This window comes from Schistocerca piceifrons, chromosome 5, assembly GCF_021461385.2.
Source record: "Schistocerca piceifrons isolate TAMUIC-IGC-003096 chromosome 5, iqSchPice1.1, whole genome shotgun sequence".
NCBI classification, from domain to species: domain Eukaryota; kingdom Metazoa; phylum Arthropoda; class Insecta; order Orthoptera; family Acrididae; genus Schistocerca; species Schistocerca piceifrons.
In genome coordinates, this window is record NC_060142.1 from 245,816,974 (window position 1) to 245,825,432 (window position 8,459).

At 45.8% G+C, this 8,459-nt stretch overlaps 1 non-coding gene across 1 annotated transcript; it reads right to left on the reverse strand.

Moving 5' to 3' along the window:
* Nucleotides 1-5,670: 5,670 nt before the first annotated feature.
* Trnat-ugu lies at nucleotides 5,671-5,744 on the reverse strand. The gene has a single exon. It is a non-coding gene; the product is annotated as a tRNA-Thr (tRNA).
* Between the last annotated feature and the right edge of the window lie 2,715 nt (nucleotides 5,745-8,459).

An 8,459-nucleotide genomic window follows, 5' to 3' on the forward strand; every position in this document is an offset into this window, starting at 1 on the left:
GTAGTTCTATGTTCTAGGGGACTGATGACCTCAGATGTTAAGTCCCACAGCGCTTAGAGCCATTCAGCCATTTTTTATAGTTCCAGAACCTGAGATGATGGTATGGAGTAGCATTCGGTACACTCTACCGTAGATGGTAGTTTAGACAGCAGTTGTTACGTTTCTGAGGCGCTATGGGCTAAGGCAGTGTCCTATCTTCGAATTCTCTGTGACATTTACCTTCAGTAAGATAATCGTGGTCTATGTCAGGCCTCGGGTAGCGACGTTGCCCTCACCCCTCCCTTTGGGCACCAGGAAGGTTCCTTTGAAAACAAAGTGTGTGTTTGTGGGGGGGGGGGGGGGGTAGAGGGCCTTTGAATGGTAAACATAACATCCTGCATCCTGGGTCGTTGGTTAAAATTCAGCCAATGCTTATATTTCTAACACAAACCATCGGCATGGCAGCTGGAGACTTATCGTATAAGGAATGAACCTCGTTCTCTCAACGGCCTTGTCAAATAGGGCATTGAATCAGACACATGTTCGGGGCATCCTCTGGCCCTTCGGATGGGAAACTGCTTCTAGAAGGCGGAAAAGTCCGGATTGAGGACGCTGAAGACAGTGGAAATCACCACGTAAAAGCCACATAATGTATATCCTCAGGATATATGGCTTCTAATTGAAAAATTAGAACAGTGACCTCTCCATTGGGAAAAGATTCAGGATAGTCCGACATTCGGATCTCCTGCAGGGGAATGCTATGGGAATGGTGGCCACGAGAAAAAAGATTTAATAATCAACGAAAAGGTATCATTCTGTAATTCGGAGCATGGAATGTAGAACATTACAAATTTGAATTTGGTAGCAAGGCTAGAAAATTGGAAAATGTGAACTCTCAGCCTAGATATAGTAGTAATCTGTGAAGTGAAACAGAAAGGAGATAAGTATTTCTGTTCAGACGAATATACGGTAAAATCAACAGCAACAGAAAAAGGTGTAACGGGGATTGGGATTCTTCATGAAGAGGGATGTGAAGCAGAGAGTGAGTTACTATGAATGGTTAAGTGACAGGGTTGTTCTCATCAAAATCCACATCAAACATTCGTCAACGAGAATGGATCAGGTAAACACGCGAACGTCACAGGCCTAGGATGAAGAGGTAGAGAATCATTGGTCATTGGAACGCTGTAGTAGGGTAAAAGTATGAGTTACGGGAGAATGGAAGCTCGGTACCAAGGATAACGTTCAAAATGGCTCTGAGCACTATGGGACTTAACATCTATGGTCATCAGTCCCCTAGAACTTAGAACTACTTAAACCTAACTAACCTAAGGACATCACACACATCCATGCCCGTGGCAGGATTCGAACCTGCGACCGTAGCAGTCGCGCGGCTCCGGACTGAGCGCCTAGAACCGCTAGACCACCGCGGCCGGCAAGAATAACGGAGGAGAATAGTTATTCTGCAGAAAATTTCAGGAAAGTATTGGGAACACGTGAAGATTGCAGGTGGTCAGACAGAGATTTAGAAATCAGATATTGGACTGTAAAGTGTACGCAAGAGCAAATATAGTCAGATACCGATTTGGCTCTGATGAGGAGTAGACTGAAGGATTAAGAAACAGTGCATTGATGGCGAAATAAGTGGTATGCTGAGGAATGGTGAGGTGCGTTTGTTCTCTAAGGTTGTCGATACTGCGATAGTGAATACCACAGCAGACAGTTCAGTTTAACAGGAATGTGGTGCTATAAAAAATGTTCAAAATTAGGTTGACTGATAAGCTAAGGAATATGAAGAGGTTTGCCGTAGATTCAGCTAAGAAATGAACTTGATTTGAAGACGTATCAACATGACAGGACCTGTAAGAATGCTAGGAATAACTTCCATGGCAGAAGAGGGAGCTATAGAGTGTAAAAACTGTAGGGGAAGACCGAAATCGGAATATATCCAAGAAATAATTGAGAACGTTGGTCGTAAGAGCCCATTTACAGAGTACCTCCCACGACTACGTTCCTTACAATCGCTCCATTTGCAGAAGTCATTCGTGCTACGACTGATTTCTTGCTTGTTTTGTACGTGTTTGTGAGTGTGTCGTCTGTAGGTATACAGAATGTTGCACTTCTACAGCAAAATGCAAAGTGGTACATTTAAAGAATCGATATTTGAGGCAGAGTGCAAGGAAAACCACTACCTTAATCGTAAATGTAGCGCACGGTGCGTGACCAAAACATAGGTAGTGGTTACGAATTACACAAAATACTTTGTATCATTGACTTAATAGTGGCTTATTGCTTTTGTATGCGGAAGTAGACGTGTGATGGAGAGAATACGAGGATGTAAGTAGATCACACACACACACACACACACACACACACACACAGAGAGAGAGAGAGAGAGAGAGAGAGAGAGAGAGAGAGAGAGAGACTGGGTGTGGCTACGATGTTGTACCGATTGGTGTCACATTTCCGAATGTGGCGATTCCTGTCCTCCTTGATATGCAGCCACCATAATGGATGAATAGACGAGGAACTGAGCACACGGTTCTATACACCGACGATGAAAGCAGAAAGCCGCCGCTAAGGATCGGAGGCGGCAGCTACCGTATACGTCGGACAGCAGTCCGCTTCATTTCATCGGGAAACCGTTTGACGGCTGTCAGGCCACATCGTCGTTTAGTAGTTGGTCAGAAAGGAATTGTGAAAGTTGCAAGACAATTTCCGTCCAAAGAATTGTTGAGGGGATACGTACTGAGATACACTACATAAGGTTGCTGACAGGGTTCTCTTATACCGTTAATTAAAGCCTTGTTGGCTGTTGCTTTAATGCATAAGAAAATCGTTGACCCAGTGCTACGACAACATCAACATTTGTACTCGGACGTGGACTTCCTCCGAATATTCGGTACTTCCTAGACTACAACCACAGCGCACACACATCAGGATTGAAACTTGTAAATGTGTTCTTGTTACAAGCTATACAATATTTGTGAATTGGTAATACTTGCAGTACCACCGACACAAAAATATTCTGTTAACTACATTCGCGTGACGTCCACGTCTCGTGATGGACAAACTCATTAATCCACAAAATGACAATAAATCGCCAGTGGTATGAGCGTGTTGTTGAGAAAATGTGGATGAGTTTCACGCTTGTGCCTCCTAGCCGACAAAATACTCTTATTGATAACATGAATTTAAAAAGTACAGGGTGTCTCAAAAGAAACTATAGAACTTTAATGTGGTATTCATCCAACCTAATTAAGATATTCACATCATGTTTGGCTTATGTGATCCACTATCTCAAAAAGTTTTCATGCCATTGAGTCAGTTTCGAAAGGAGCGCCTTTGGTGAACCGCACAACATCCAACCTGTGTTCAAGCTCTATATACACTCGCCACAACATACCCTCATCAATTGCGGCACTGGCAACAACGATTAGGTTCTTTAAATCACTGATGCGTTTGACACGCGCTTGGCAGAATCTGTCCTTGGGAGACCTACATACACTACTGGCCATTAAAATTGCTACACCAAGAAGAAATGCAGATGATAAACGGGTATTCATTGGACAAATATATTATACTGGAACCGACATGTGATTAAATTTTCACGTAATTTGGGTGCATAGATCCTGAGAAATCAGTACCCAGAACAACCACCTCTGGCCGTAATAACGGCCTTGATACGACTGGGCATTGTGTCAAAGAGAGCTTGGATGGCGTGTACAAGTACAGCTGCCAATGCAGCATCAACACGATACCACAGTTCGTCCAGAGTAGTAACTGGCGTATTGTGACGAGCCAGTTACTAGGCAAAAATTGACCAGAAGTTTTCAATTGGTGAGAGATCTGGAGAATGTGCTGGCCAGGGCAGCAGTCGAACATTTTCTGTATCCAAAAAGGCCCGTACAGGACCTTCAACACGCGGTCATGCATTATCCTCCTGAAATGTAGGGTTTCGCAGGGATCGAAAGAAGGATAGAGCCACAGGTCTGAAATGCAACGTCAACTGCTCAAAGTGCCGTCAGTGCGAACAAGAGGTGACCGAGACGTGTAACCAATGGCACCCCATGCCATCCCGCCGGGTGATACGCCAGTATGGCGATGATGAATACCCGCTTCCAATGTGCGTTCACCGCGATGTCGCCAAACACGGATGCGACCATCATGATGCTGTAAACAGAACCTGGATTCATCCGAAAAAATGACTTGTTGCCATTCGTGCACCCAGGTTCGTCGTTGAGTACACCATCGCAGGCGCTCCTGTCTGTGATGCAGCGTCAAGGGTAACCCCAGCCATGGTCTCCGAGCTTATAGTCCATGTTGCTTCAAACGTCGTCGAACTGTTCGTGCAGATGGTTGTTGTCTTGCAAACGTCCACATCTGTTGACTCAGGGATCGAGACGTGGCTTCACGATCCGTTAAAGCCATGCGGATAAGGTGCATGTCATCTCGACTGCTAGTGATACGAGGCCATTGGGATCCAGCACAGAGTTCCGTATTACCCTCCTGAACCCACCGATTCCATATTCTGCTAACAGTCATTGGATCTCGACCAACGCGAGCAGCAATGTTACGAAACGATAAACCGCAATCGCGATAGGCTACAATCCGACCTTTATCAAAGTCGGAAACGTGATGGTACGCATTTCTTCTCCTTACACGAGGCATCACAACAACGTTTCACCAGGCAACGCCGGTCAGCTGCTGTTTGTCTATGAGAAATCGGTTGGAAACTTTCATCATGTCAGCACATTGTAGGTGTCTCCACCAGCGCCAACCTTGTGTGAATGCTCTGAAAAGCTAATCATTTGCATATCACAGCATCTTCTTCCTTTGGGTTAATTTCACGTCTTTAGCACGTCATCTTTGTGTTGTAGCAATTTTAATGGCCAGTAGTGTAGAGATAAGTCGATCGGTATAATGTCAGGCAACCTAGGACGCCAAGGAAGAGGACAACCCCAGCTATCTGGAAGCGTCTTGTCTAAAAAATCTCGCAAAATCTGATCCCATTGTGGCGCTGCACCGTCTTGTTGGAAAACGACTGTGTCTTTTGGGTCGACCTTTTGTGGTATTACACGAGCACTATATCGTGACAGTTTTAGGTGGGGAGTGTTTTGAACTACGGTTGCGTATCATAACCAGTGGAGGTTGGGACCGAACTACCGTTGCCAACCGCAGCGAACAAGCGCACTGTAACCACTACCAAATACTCTGTGTGTTCCAATTAGCTCCGTGTTGTGTCTTGCTTTTTTTTCTTATTTTGGAAAAGAGTTAAGAGACTGGTGCATAAAGGGATTCGAATGCGAATCTCACCACAACAAAAGGAATCAGCAATCCTTATGACCGTTGTCAGTTCTGCTTTCGTGGAAGCGCAGAACGCGGACGTTGGATGGGAGCCCATCGAGAGGGAGTCGAGGCTTATTTCCCTGCACCGCACCGCTCCTCTCTTCTGGGGAAGCCATGTCCTCGTTTGTTTACGGTCGCGCCCGACTGCCGCGGTGTACCGTCCACATAATAACGAAAATAGATGCAGCATACCTAGATAACTGTTGAGATTAACCGTTTTTTCTGAGGAAAAGATGGTTCCACAATGTGATCTACCATCCAGCAACACCATACATTTACAACGAAATGAACACTCTTAGCTGCTTACAGGCGTTGACATACGTCAACGGGGACAGATGTGTGTGCCCCAACCGGGACTCGAACCCGGGATCTCCTGCTTACATGGCAGACGCTCTATCCGTCTGAGCCACCGAGGACACAGAGGACAGCGCGACTGCAGGGATTTATCTCTGGCACGCCTCCCGCGAAGCCCACATTCTCAACGTATTGTCCCGCACTACATTCGTAGTGCCCCCGCCCATTATACTCATTACTCGCGACGCGTTACCGATTCCCGTAAGAGTTCGGGCACTGTGTGTGCATTCGCACAGAAGAAGAAGTGCATTGCGTACGTTGTGGCTTGTCGTCTAGTTTCAGTGCGCAACAGTTGCAATATGGATATATCTGTAAACGTTTCGCAAGGACCCAGTGCACTATCGCCCTAGGGATTTGCAGCTCCCGCCACGCCCTCCGGACAGACTTCTGCGGTGTAAGTTGAAAAGCCAACCGTACCCACCCTGTGTCCGCTTCACTTGTTTCAGGTCGTCCAGTACGATGCTTCACATCAACGCTTGCTGCACGCGTGAGGTTCGTGCATCACCGGCGTGTCGACGTCCGTGAGGGTGATTGCTTCCTACACGGTGTCTGGAAGTTCCTTTGAACATGAGTGTCCGATTCGATCTGATTGAACCGTTCCACACAGTGAATCTTCTCTTGAAACGTTGTCCGTACGCTTCACTCACGACAACACGGAACAAAACAAAACTTTGTGAGTTTTTGTGTTACGTAAGCCAAACATAATGTGAATATCTTAATTAGTTTGCATGTTGGAACCTATTAAAGTTGCAGCACTCCTTTTGAGACACACTGTGCACCAATTTCGTTTTCACATCACCAGTCCTCAGCGCCGATATTATGATGTTTCACGTGCGACTGTGAGGCTGTCTCGCGTTCCACACCGAGGTTGGTGACGGGCTGCTCAAAAAAGCGAACTTGCGTTCGAGACCGGAGAGTCTCAAATTCCAGTCCAGCCAACTAGAATGAGCTACATGGTGAATGCTGAGATGGTTCTTTTGAAAAAAAAGTTATGGCTGACTTCTTTGCCTAATCTGAGATTTTGCTCTGCCTCTAATCATGATCTAAAACAGACGCTAAATCCTAACCTACCCTTTATTTGTTAGAGATTCGTACTCTTCACAGTATTACCTCTTTAGTTATCACAAAATAACACTCCCCAGGAGAAAAAAAGATGGCATTTGCTCTTCGTTACGATTTCACTGATCGGAATTTCACACAATACGGTCTTGGGTAGTTAGTGGAACGAACGCTATGTGCTTACGTGCATAGCAGCCACTGGAAGAGAAGCAGCAATTAAATTCTGACATGCACCCCTATCGCCGGGGTTCGAAGAACAAGTAACCGCAATCTCTGGTAGCAATGACAGAAGGTGTTTGAATACGTCACGTTGTCTGAAATTGTGTCCTCCATCATGAGGAAAAGAGATTTTGAGGTTTTACACAGGAAGAGAGTTGATAATGTAGTAATACTTAGAACGGAAAGGGAAGGAATTTACCAGTCTGTAGTGATAATGACGTATGCAGGGTGTTACAAAAAGGTACGGCCACACTTTCAGGAAACATTCCTCACACACAAATAAAGAAAAGATGTTATGTGGACATGTCTCCGGAAACGCTTAATTTCCATGTTAGAGCTCATTTTAGTTTCGTCAGTATGTCCTGTACTTCCTCGATTCACAGACAGTTGGCCCAATTGAAGGAAGGTAATGTTGACTTCGGTGCTTGTGTTGACATGTGACTCATTGCTCTACAGTACTAGCATCAAGCACATCAGTACGTAGCACCAACAGGTTAGTGTTCATCACGAACGTGGTTTTGCAGTCAGTGCAATGTTTACAAATGCGAAGCTGGCAGATGCCCATTTGATGTATGGATTAGGGCGGGACAATAGCCGTGGCACGGTATGTTTGTATCGAGACAGATTTCCAGAACGAAGGTGTCCCGACGGGAAGACGTTCGAAGCAATTGATCGGCGTCTTAGGGAGCACGGAACATTCCAGCCTATGACTCGCGACTGGGGAAGACCTAGAACGACGAGGACACCTGCAATGGACGAGGCAATTCTTCGTGCAGTTGACGATAACCCTAATGTCAGCGTCAGAGAAGTTGCTGCTGTACAAGGTAACATTGACCACGTCACTGTATGGAGAGTGCTACGGGAGATCCAGTTGTTTCCGTACAATGTACAGCGTGTGCAGGCACTGTCAGCAACTGATTGGCCTCCACGGGTACACCTCTGCGAATGGTTCATCCAACAATTTGTCAATCCTCATATCAGTGCAAATGTTCTCTTTACGGATGAGGCTTCATTCCAACGTGATCAAATTGTAAATTTTCACAATCAACATGTGTGGGCTGACGAGAAACCGCACGCAATTGTGCAATCACGTCATCAACACAGATTTTCTCTGAAGGTTTGGGCAGGCATTATTGGTGATGTCTTGATTGGGCCCAATGTTCTTCCACCTACGCTCAATGGAGCACGTTATCATGATTTCATACGGGATACTCTACATGTGATGCTAGAACATGTGCGTTTACAAGTACGACACAACATGTGGTTCATGCACGATGGAGCTCCTGCACATTTCAGTCGAAGTGTTCGTACGCTTCTCAACAACAGATTCGGTGACCGATGGATTGGTAGAGGCGGACCAATTCCATGGCCTCCACGCTCTCCTGACCTCAACCCTCTTGACTTACATTTATGGAGGCATTTGAAAGCTATTGTCTACGCAACCCCGGTGCCAAATGTAGAGACTCTTCGTGCTCGTATTGTGGACGGCTGTGATACAA